We start from the raw sequence: 12,718 nt of genomic DNA on the forward strand, positions 1-12,718 counted from the left end.
TTTATTCTGGCGTTGGGGATGGAACACAGGGTCCTGTGCATGCCAGGCAATCACTCTACCACTTCTACATATTTTAAGATTTATATTTTGCTCTTCCTTTCCTTCCTTCCTTCCTTTCTTTTCTTTTTTTCTTCTTTTTGTTGTTGTTGCTGGAGTATATTTAAGCAAATTGTAGATATTGTGTCATATCATCCATAAATAATTATACATGCGTGTCCAACAAAGGGTTCTTTTCTTATGTAATTATAATAAATGCAAACATTTGCAAAACTTTTCAACAGAGTCGTGAGGAACTCATTCCCCTTGCAAAAAATCTACCAACTTGATCCTTTCTAACTTTCAAATATTTCTTCCTGGGTCACCACCATAAACAAGATACTTTAAAAATAACCTGATGCTTATGTACATTTTATATGTGTTCATATGTGTGTGTGGAAAAACAAGTTACAAAATGTAGACTTTTATATGTTTAACTCTTCACCTAGTCACATGTATGTACTTTCTTTAAAAAAAAAAAAATTGTACTACATGATTAGGGCTGGGGATCTGGCTGAGTGATTAAGTGCTTGCCTAGCAGGCATGAGACCAGGGATCCATCCTAAGTACAGGAGGTGGAAGGGAAGTAATGCCATAGGAATTTATTTTATGAAAAGATAGCAGAGAGGAATGTATGGGGACTCTAGGAGGTGTATAATTTGCAGGGAGAGTAAGGTAAAACATTAACAATGGAGTGAATATTTAGATCACATAAATGTTTACAAAACATGAACCATTTAAATGGCTTTGTTTACCCACAACAATAGCAAAAATTATTTGGTTGGAAGTATAACATAGAAACAGAACCAGGTTTTGAAGGAATTTTAAAAATAAGAAAAATTAATGTGGTGCAGTGGTAGTCCCAGATACGTAGGGGGCTGAGGCAGGAGGATGGCTTGAGTCCAGGAGTTTGAGGTCAGCCAGGGCAACATGGCAATACCTTATCTAAAAAAAAAAAGAAAGAAAGAAAGAAAGAAAAGAAAAGAAGAAACTTTTCTTACCCACATGTATATTTTTCTGGTATTCTTCCTTCCTTTTTGCAGATCTGAATTTCTGTCTGGTATCATTGTCCTCTCATTGAAAGACTTTCAGGTTAACATTTCCTATAATATATATGTATATTTGCTGATGAAGGGTTCCTTCAATTTTTGCATGTCTGGAAAAACAAATCTTTATTTCAGCTTTGTTTTGGGATGTTATTTTCCCTAAGTATGGAATTATAGGCTGACAGTCTCTCTCCGGGGGGTCTTTAAAGACGTTGCAATGTTGTCTTGTGGCTTACCTTGTTTCTGATGAGACATTTTCTGTTTTATCTTTGTTCCTCTGTAAATGATTTTTCTCTGGCTGTTTTTTTATCACTGGTTCAAAAGCTATTTGATTATGATGTGTCTTGGTGTAATATTCTTCATGTTTTTTTGCGTTTGAGATCAAGATGCTTGGGGGCATGTGTTTTTTATATGTTATATATGTTTATAATATATGTTATAAATTAATTAATCCCAAACACAATAAATATCATGTAAATAAATAATATCATTGTATATAATATATAAACACACACATATATACATATATATACAATTTAGAGCATCTTTTACCTTTGCTTCTTCAATTTATTTTTCTGTATTGTCCCCTTCTTGTCTGGAAAGTCCAGAAACACCTGTTATTAAGCAGTTTGAAATTGTTCCATAGCTCATTGATATTTATTCTTTTTTAATATTTCACTGAGCTACATCCCTGGCCCTTTGTATTTTTTATTTTGAGACAGGGTCTCACTAAGTTGCTTAGGGCCTCATTAAGTTGCTGAGGCTGGCCTCAGCTTCCCTAGTTGCTGGGATTTTTAGGCATGTACTACTGTACCCAGCTCCAATGTACTTTCTTTTTTTAAATATTTATTTTTTAGCTTTTAGGTGAACACAATATCTTTATTTTTATGTGGTGCTGAGGATCGAACCCAGTGCCTCATGCATGCCAGATGAGTGCACTACTACTTGAGCCATATCCCCAGCCCCTCCAATGTACTTTCTATCTTGACACTTTATTTTTAATTTCTACAAGTTCAGTTTGCTTTGTTTTTGTTTTGTTTTGTTTTTTGTAATTTCCTTGTCTTTCCTTAAACCTACTTGTGTTTTCTTCTACCTTCTTGAACATATGGATCATAGGAGGGTAGCTATGTTAACATCCTTATCTTCTATTTCAGTCATTTGTCTCCTTTCTGGTTTTGGTTCTGTTGATTGATTTTTCTTCTCTTGACTGTGAGATGTATTTTCCTGCCTTTTTTTTTTTTTTCTTGCATGCCTGCTAAGTTTTGATTGCATGCTGGACAATGTCAGTTTTATATTGTCAATGCTAAATTGTTTAATTCCTTCTTGCTTTTATTTTTTCTCTTTGGTGGAGCTTTGCTCTGGAATGCAGTTCAGTTACTTGAAAGCTTAACGTTGGGAGTCACACATCACTTCTGTCTCATTCTGTTAGCTAAAGCAAGTCACAGGGCTAAGTTCTAGGGTTGGGGAAATGAATTCATCTAGGAGCTGGGGAGAGCAGGAAACTAATATAGTAAAGAACATTGGCACAGGGACTTCACTGGGGGCTGTGCCAGGGTAACAATCTACTACTCTAGCATACCAGTCAACAAAGGAGGTGCTTAATAACATCATTTGCTGTTTGTTTGTTTTGGTATTGACGATTGTACCCAGGGGTGCTTAGCCACATCCCCAGCCTTTTGTTTTGTTTTGTTTTTTAGTTGTAGTTGAACACAATACCTTTATTTAATTTATTTATTTTTACATGGTGCTGAAGATCCAACCTAAGATCCTGCACATACCAGGTGGGCACGATACAGCTGAGCCACAACACCAGCCCATCCTCAGCCCTTTTTATTTTATTTAAAGACAGGTTTTCTCTGGGTTGCTAAGTAAGGTCTCACTAAGTTTCTGAGGCTGGTTTTGAACTTGTAGTCCTCCTGCCTCAGCCTCCTGAGCCACTGAGATCATAGGTGTACGCCACCGCAACCAGCTTACATCATATGCTTTAAATCTATCTTCTGCATTAGAAGACAGTTTATGATAAGGAAAGAACTAGTTTATTTGGGCTCAAGAAACTTTTTGTGGGAGGTTAACTCCTCAAGGCTTTGCACTGAGATATGAGGTGTTGGGATGTGGACTAGAGAAACTGCAGGACTGTTAGTGGCCAGGAGATCATCGTCCATATCCTCTCCAGCTCTTCCAGGAGACGGTGTGATTGTAAGAGGAGAGAGAAAAGAGAAAAAGAGAAGAAAATGGAATGAAATAGTACTAATTCAGAAAATATAGAAAAAAATTATTTTCTTCCCATCTGTGAGGCAAAAGGGACTCTGTCAGTTGCATATAACAGAAGCCTAACTGCAAATTGGCTCACTTGACTGAAAACATGGGAATCAAATGGGGTATCAGGCATGGTTGCTGTGAGATGCTCAAACAATGCCCTGTTCTCCTCTAGATTGCCTTCTTTCTCAAACAGGCTCTCTTCTCATGAGGGCAGGGTGGCTCCCAGAAATTCCTAATATATACCTATTAGGTCAGCCAAAAAGGAGAGATAACTTCACTTGTTTAAATTCCAGTACTTGTGGTGCTGACTGGCCCAGCTTCCATCCCTTCTCATCCCTGAACCATGGCAGGGAAATAAGGTACTCTTATTAACCATGTCTTCTGCCCCACGAGAACTAAGTGAGTGAGAGCAGGAGAAATGTGGTTTCTCAACAGAAAATTGAAGTGTTGTTCCTAGGAGCAAGGGAGTAGCTGGTAGGCAGGCAGAAATAATGGGAGCCCCAGATTGTTTCTCTTTCTTTCTCTCATACACAGCCTGTTACCAATTTCCACTGTAGGTTAGGTAGTCAAAGTGAAGACAATAACAAGCCCTTGGAGCCCCTAATAATACACTGCTCATTCTCAGTCATCGAAGCCCTCCTCTGAGCGAACAATTACTTTCTCTGTCCCTAGGAATAACTTACTCTCTTTAACTCAGAAACTGATGTTGGGTCTCCAGAGGCTGGAAAGGTGGTCTAATTTTAGGTTTTCTGAGGGCACTATAAAATCCCTTTAATGTTTGTTTAATGAAAAAGAGTTTTCTTAAGGACCCATGACTCAAGCAGTTGCATTTATAGCCACTCACTCAGTGCTTTTCTATCCTAATGGGTTGCAAAGTCCTGTAGATTCCAATTCCTCCATAACTTTGGTACAAATCTTATATTCTTCTTTCCCGCCAGGTGATCAGAATTATGTCACCAGGTGACATAATTGGGCTCTCTGGACTCTCCCCGGTCCATTGTCTGTACTGCAGCCAGAGTGAGCACTCTAAAATGCAAATACTATCATGAAACTCTTTGCTTAAAATATTTTAATGGCACTCTGCTGTTTTCTGATAAAGCAGCAGCTGTATCAACCAGCCAACAGTTTCCCAACTGTAGCCTGTTACTTCACACCTCCTATATTTTGTCTAGAGTGGCTTCTTTATCTAGTTTTTTCCTTTTTGTCCTTCCAAGCTTTGCTGAAGTATCACCACCTTTGAGAAGCCTTCCCTGACCCTGGCCTCTCAGATTGGTTAGATCTTCTTTAATTGGACTTCCATGGCATCCTGCACTTATCAGGGTCTTTAAAATACAAGTTCCAAGAGGTCAGGGATCCTTGTCAGTCTAGTTCACTATGGTATGCTTTACCTGAAAAAGCACCTGGTACATTATGGGATCTGGATAAATAGTTGACAAATGACTAACACCCATTACTGTAGAATAATACCTAATGTATATTGGTTTCACTCGGAGAAAGGAACTTTGTAGACCAGGATCTGGCAGAGGACTTCATAGGGAGTGCTTAGCCGTCTTTTGAGTGGAAGACAGGGGCATGGAAAGTGGCCAGCTGAACAACTCAGCTCACCTTGCAGACGGCTGGCAACTGATAGTAGGAAATTGCTTTAGAGTCTGGCTATGTAGCTATCCATCTATGTGATTGACCACAATGGTGCTTTTGAAGCTGACCTCTCAAAGAATATTTCATGTCATGTTTCCTGAATGCTCATGACATATTGTAATAAAACTTCAAATAATGAACTGGAGCCCACAAGGAGCTGGAATTATGGTGGTGAGTCTTCATTTAGAAAAGAGACGTAATTCACCAGAGAATAGGACTAGGAACTATGTTAAGGTCAGAACACACTTGGGTTGATTTATCACACTCTTCATTTCTGTAGAACTCCATAATGAAAATTTATTGCTAGCTATGAAGTATGGCAAGAACTTAAACCATCAATCACAGAATCAGTTACTCACAACATATTTATACTTGTGAAAGTAGAGAAAATGGACTAAAACATTTAATAAAGATTTTTAATAAACCATTGGTTGCATAAAAAAAGTATTTGTTTGCTGAATTAGCATTTGGATTCACTAAAAGACTACTATAAATGATTTTGATGCTGGACCTGCAAATGAATGGACAAAAATGGAAGCTTTCTGGCTTCTTCACATTCATACCTCAGGCTAAGTAAGATCAGGTTTGGAATTGACCATAAAAATTTGGATTTCTTTATATTGTTGCTGATATGAGCTATGGGGCTCTTTTATTTCTCTCATCATTTTCTTCTGTTAGTGTGAACCAGAAATCTTAGTTTGGGGGTAAGGTTATACCAGGGATTGAACTCAGGGGCACTTGACCACTGAGTCACATCCCCAGTCCTATTTTGTATTTTATTTAGAAACAGGATCTTGCTGAGTTGCTTAGCCCCTCACTGTTGCTGAGGCTGTCTTTGAATTCAAGATTCTCCTGCCTCAGCCCCCAGAGCTGCTGGGATTACAGGCATGTGCCACTATGCCTAGTCAAAGCTTAATATTTTATTGAGAAGACACAATACGTAGAAATAGTTATATTGGCCCAGTGTTTAAAAATTAGATTAAAGATTGTCTCGTCAGTGATGACCCGCGCTGACAAGGTGAACTGGGTTCTAAAGAGCTGGCTGCAACATTAAACTAAGAAAACTGCAAAAAAGCACAGGACACAGAAGTAATTTTCATATCGAGGGTAGGATGGCTCAGCGACCTTAAGGGTCAAGCCGAAAAAGAGAGCCTGCACCCAGAATCTCTTTATTTTTATAGGGGGGACTCACAAGGAGTTTCAATAGAATGTTCTTCATCAAATAAGGCAGGGGATAAGGTTTCAAAGGGGGGGGGGTGTCCAAACCTATTGGGTAATGCCTAAGTCCAGGCCTAGAGCAAATTTCTTTGCCAAGCAAAGGTGGAGGCACTTGCATTGCACAGCGTAAGGCAAGCAGTGCCAAACCAACACCCCCTTACTCAAGGCTGAGAGAGGATGCTCAGCTTATGGGTGGGCGGCCTTCCACAAGCTGAATGACTTTAGAGTGTCTATTAGTTACAGACCTGTTACTCTATACTTTTGTTTACATTCAAGGCAATATTGAAAGAAACACTTGTTCTTTAGATAATCTAATTCAAACACACTAACATGAATGGTCCTGTCAAGGCATCAGTTGGGCAGACTGCTAAAGAAAATACTATGTTCAGGGAATATATATTTTTTTCAGTGCTGGGGATTAAACCAGGGTGCTCTACCACTGAGTCATACCCTCAGCCCTTTTCGTTTTTTATTTTGAGACAAGTCTTGCTAAATTGCCCAGGCTGGCCCGGAATTTACAATCTTCTTGCCTCTACCTCACAGACGTGCACAGGCTTTAGGGAACTCTTGATAAAGTATGCATATTTATTGTAGAAAATCCTCTTTTATTAATAATAGCAATGATTTCTTGGTTGTCTAGTAGGTGCAGGCAGAGTGCCAAATCCAGTATCTCATTTAATCCTAACAAATCATATTCAGTCCACGGATGATGAAAAAAAAAATTCTTGCTGATAAAGGTTAAGTAAGTTGTGTAAGATTAAACTGCTAATATGTGATAAAATTTGAAATGGCTCTTCCTATTACCCCATATTGCCTTTTGAGAAAAATGAAAATTAAATAAGTGTGGCCATCAGCCACTCCTAAAGGGAAAAAAAGTCTGGAGAGAAACCATTTAAATAAATGTGACAAGATAGATCTAAAATTAAACAGTGCATTGAAGGGTGTGATTTGTTCTGCTATAGAGAAACTATTCCCAGACAGTCTAGATGATGTCTCTAATCAATATGCTCAGTGAGGGAAAGATATTCCATTTTCTGAAAAAGATCCCACACATTTCAGCTGCAAATAGTTAATTAGTCATTTCATAGCCAGAAAGAGAAGAGTAATCCTTTAATGTCCATATGGCATAAGTTTCCCAAGCTTATTTTTGCATTCCCTACCGTCCTTTAAATCCTAGCCTGAAAAGATCACTTGGGGATGCAAAAGAAAAAAAAAAAAGTTACCATGTACATTCTATCAGGACACATGTCCAGCCCCTCTTTTCCCAGTCCTTGTCAGACAGACATGGCTTTTAGCATGGTAGCCTATTTCTTTAAATAATAAATTCAGATAACAAGAAATTTAGTGTTGGCAATTAGAGTGAAAATATTTTAAGTGTGATCATAATATTGTGGTTATAATATTAAAAATAATGCTCTTTTAGAGTTGCATGTTAAAATATCTATTGCTAAATGATATGAGGCCCTAGATTTTAAAAAAAACTTTATTTTATTTATTCATTTTGATGTGGTGCTGAGGATTGAACTGAGGGCCTCACACGTGTGAGACAAGCGCTGAGCCATAACCCCAGCCCCATGCCCTAGATTTAAGAGTCCTTTGATTGGTGGTTGTTGGCCTCATTACACTGGTTTGTATACTTTTGTGCATTAAAAATTTTTGTTTTCCATGCTGGAGATGGAACCCAGAGCCTCATGTATGCTAGGCAAGAATTCTACCACTGCACTACATCCCCAGTCTAACTTTTATGTATTTAAAAGTAAAAAGCCTTAACAATGTAACTAACAAGGTTGAATAATTTCTTAGTATATATATATGTACCTTGTAATGATCCTTTCCTTCAAGTTCACTATTTGGGTTAGAGTTAGTACTCAGAGTATGTTCTGAGAGGATTGCTAATTGTCCATAGGTATCAGTGCATATAGGCCAAGGCTAAATCAGAGAAACATTTTGAGCAATTTTGATGTGACTTTTCCTCACTGGGATTACCTCCACCAAACAACAACAACAACAACAACAACAACAACAAAACAAAACAAAACAAAAAAACAGCATTTTTTTTTCATTTCCTGAGAAGTTTATTGTGGTCAACATTGTCTTTGTTGCTGTTTTGTGGGAATCTTAGTCTGTTTTTTTGCTGCTATCACAGAATACTATAGACTGAAGAATTTATAAAAGATAGAGGTTTAGTTGGCTCATGATTCTGGAGGTTGGGATGTCCAAAAGTCTGTCATTGACATCTGGTGAGGGCTTTCCTACCGCATCATCCTGGGTTTGAAGGTAGAATGGCAAAAAAATGTGTGTGTGTGAGTGAGAGAGAGAGAGAGAGAGAGAGAGAGAGAGAGAGAGAAGCCAGAAAAGGCCAAACTTACTTCTATAACAAACCCACTCTCTCAGTAACTAGACTACTCCTGTGCTGATATTAATCCATTCAGGAGGGCAGATTTCTCTTGACCTAATACATTCTTGTTAGACCTCACCTGCCAACACTATTGCATTTAGGATTCAGTTTCTGACAGGTGACTTTTAGAGGAAAGATTTATTTATTTTTATTTATTTTTATTTTTTAATTTTTTTTTAATATTTATTTTTTAGTTCTCGGCAGACACAACATCTTTGTTTGTATGTGGTGCTGAGGATCGAACCCGGGCCGCACGCATGCCAGGCGAGCGCACTACCGCTTGAGCCGCATCCCCAGCCCCTAGAGGAAAGATTTAAACCATAGTGGGGTCGGTGTGAGGTATACATCCTGTGGAACATGAGGATCTGCTAAAGTTGTCTTTGGTTTGGAAATATTCAGGAAGCACTGTTCTAATGACTGAATCTAATCATAGTGTCTTTATCCTTACCAGTCATTAAAAATTTGAAAATTCTACTTACAAACCCTTAGGGAAAATGATATCCTATACTGTCTAAAGTTGTCAGCAGGCATAGTGAGAGGGAAGGAGAAAACTGTCAGCTTATGCTCTATAATTCAAGAACAGAGGTGGAAGCAAAAGCAAAGTAGCATATGTTCATCAACTGGTGAATGGATGCACAAAATGTGAAATGTCTATTCAATGGAATACTACTGAACAAGGAAAAGGAATGAACTACTGGTATATGTTACAACTTGGATGAACTTCAAAATCATTACAGTGAGTAAAAGATACCACATTCCAAAGATCATGTTATAGTGATTCAAGTTATAAGACATGTTCACAAAAAGAAAATTTATAGAGACAAAATGTAAGTGATCATTTTCCTGATTGAATCTAATCATAGTGTCTTTATTCTCTGGTCCACACCTCCTCAGTGGTCAGTTTCTTCAATTATACCTGTTTCCTACTCGTTCTCAACAGCATCTTATAAAAAAAAAAGATATAAGCCTACTTTAAGTCTACTTCCCCTTAAGATACCAACCTGCCCCTTTCCTACTCTACTAATGTTGAAAGAGCTGTCTGCATGCACTGCTTAATTTTCCTCACTTCCCATCATCCCTTAACCTGTTGTGGTCTGGATTTTGCCTCCTGGCCAAGATTGGTCTTGCTAAATGCATCAGTTTCTTCTTTCTTTGTTAAACCCAGCAGGCATTCTCAGCTTTTAACATGTGTAACTTCTCTGTAAGTTTTCCAACTGTTCCTGTTCTTTCCTTGAAACATTCTCTTCCATTAGCTTCTACGATACCACCCTCTTTTGGTTTACCACATATTTTATGGTCATTTCTTTGGAGTCTTCATTCTTTCTTTCTCTCTCTCTCTCTCTCTCTCTGATACTGGGGATTGACCCCAGGGATGCTCTACCACTGAGCTACATCTCCAGTCTTTTTTACTTGGAGAAACCCAATAAGTTCTGGCTAACTTGCCCAGGCTGCGTTTGAACTTTCGATCCTCCTGCCTTAGCTTTCAGAGTAGATGCAATCACAGGCATGCAGCACCATGCCCCGCATTTCTATTCCTTAACATGTTGTTCTCCACCATTTTGTCTTTTGTCTCAATTCTCCTCTCATCTCTCCAAGCATTCCCTGAGTCATCTCATCCTCTTCCAGAGCTTCACTTGCCACTTGTTCTTGTGCCCACCAACCCCACTCTCCAACCCCAGTCCCCACTCTACCTTCAGCTCACACGTATTGCGTTTAAAACCTGTATTGAGTCTAAAACCCACATTCTCCAACTGCTTACTGATCTATTCTTTGTGGACATCCCACAGCCACCTTAAACTCCACCTGTCCAAATGTAACTATTCGTTATTCCTTAAAAAGCCTCCCCATATCCAATGTTCTTTATCACTCTGAAACACCTCCTTTCAGGAGCCCAGGCTGGAAACCAGAAGTCATTATTTTAACTCCTCTCTCCTTTTACTTCTCATACTGCGTCAGTCATGAAGTCCTGGGATTTCTCCTTCCCGTATATGTCAGGTCTGTTACCTCTTGGAGTAGTCTGACCAGGCTGCGGTAACACAATAGTATAAAAGAGGTCTCTTATATAAACTTATTTCTCACAGTTCCAGAGACTGGCAAGTCCAAGATCAAGGAGTCGGCAGATTCTCCCATCTATTAAGGGCTCATTTCCTAGTTCACAGAAGGGGCTTTCTTCCTGCACCCTCACAGGGTGGAGGAGGTAAAGCAGGCTCTTCAGTCTCCTCCTCCTTCTTCCTCTCTTTCTTCCTCCTCCTCCTCATCCTTGTGCTTTTCTTCTTTTTGGTAAGGGCACTAATCTCTTTCTTGAGTGTTTCATCCTCATGAACTAATCACCTCCAAAAGCCCCCACCTCCTAATACCATCACCTGAAGGGTCAGGATTTCAATGTATAGATTTTTGGAGGATATAAGCATCCAGGCCACAGCACCTCTCTCCATCTTACTGTTACTGTATATTTAGCCCTTCATCGTCTTTCTCTCTCACTCTTTCTTTAATTTTACTTGTATAAGAATACAACATGGTAGCCAAAGAAGGATTTGCAGGGTTTTGCACAGTCACTAGGGTCTCTATGATCAGTGAAGTTCTGAGGTGGCGACTTGGTGAATATTGTCTTTTTTCAGAATTCAGGGATCCCATAGCTACAAGATTTGAGATGGCAGTGAAGATAGATTCAGCAGAGTTGTCCAATTAGTAGTGCAGTTCCTGGCAGAAGTATGACAGCTGTTGATATCAGTCACCGGTAGCAGTTTTTTAGGCACAAGAGCAGTGAGGTTACGTGGGTTCATTTGAGGACAAGAGTAAGATGCACCTCCTAGTGAGACCTAGCACTCTGTTACCCTGCAAAGGGAGCATTACCTGGCTTGTTGATCTTGTTTTCCCAGTAGTTTCACCTCACGGGACTTAAGGTAACTTGGTCAGGATGATGGTATCAGGGATGGCAGTTTGATTTCCTTGAGGCCTTTAGACTGCCTGATCAACCCAATGTCTAAGAACAACTTTAGCTTGGATCATGCACTGCCCACGTTTGTTGCAAAATGAGGAAGGTCATCAGAGCCTAGAGGGAATACCGTAGGAGGGAGTAAAAAAACTCAGACTTTTTGATGGACAGGAAGAGATCTCCTCCTGCCTGATAGCACAACTTGTATACCAAGACCCATCCCTTGTTCTAGACTTTTCCACTGAGGCTCTGTCCAACACTGCCAAAGGCTTTTGTACGCTGCCCCCATCTGGCTCTGTAGTCCTTTCCAGGGCATCAGAGTCCAACGAAAAGATCAATGTCCTTGTCTGCTATTTGGTGTGCTCTCTAAAAAGCAAAAACCTTTGTCATCACCTTTCCATGCCACTGCGATTGCTTTCTTGCTAATTTTCTTATTTGTTATCCTGTCCCTTCACATTTCTCACCTACTTTTCTATTTCTTCACATTGCTGCCCAAGATATCTTCCTAAAACCCAACTCTGATCATGTCATTTCCTCCCTAAAATTCTTAACCTTCAGGATGAATTTCAGATGAACTCCAGATTTCTGGACCTGACCAATGCTCACCTCTGGTCTTACTAATTCCCGCTTAGAAATCTGCTCAGTTCTTACTGGCGGTGAGCAGGCCCCTAGATGTCTATTCTTTTTCCGGTCCCTGCTGTGAATCAGCACGCTGTTCCCTGTCCCTATTAGGGAGTCCCTTTGGGACTCAGTAGAGATGCGGCTGTGGTTGAGATGTCTTCATTAGTCCTCCTGTTGGTACTCGGTGCCCCTCTTTTGGGTTCTCTTCACCTTCTGCTCAGACCTGTTATTATTTTTCAGTTTCCCCTTTCTCTTGCTTATCTCCCCTTGGACTGCAAGATCTTTGAGTCTAGGAATGGCATTTGAATGTTCAGTTCCCAGAGCTGCACATACCAAGTCTTCAACACAATTTAAAATATGAATCAAGGATGTATGGAAAAATGAACAAATGAAGGATGTAATGAATGAATAAAGCAGAGCCTATATTTCCCCCCTTTGTTTATAATAGCTCATGAAGACAAGCTAAGTTATCTTCAAAGAAAACTCCAGACTTGTTGCCCTAAATTACTGTTGCATAATCAAATGCCTCCAGAGAAGGTCATTATGTTGAGGTTTGTACTAGTAAAT

The sequence above is a fragment of the Callospermophilus lateralis genome, chromosome 3 (assembly GCF_048772815.1).
Source record: "Callospermophilus lateralis isolate mCalLat2 chromosome 3, mCalLat2.hap1, whole genome shotgun sequence".
Classification (NCBI taxonomy): Eukaryota; Metazoa; Chordata; class Mammalia; order Rodentia; family Sciuridae; genus Callospermophilus; species Callospermophilus lateralis.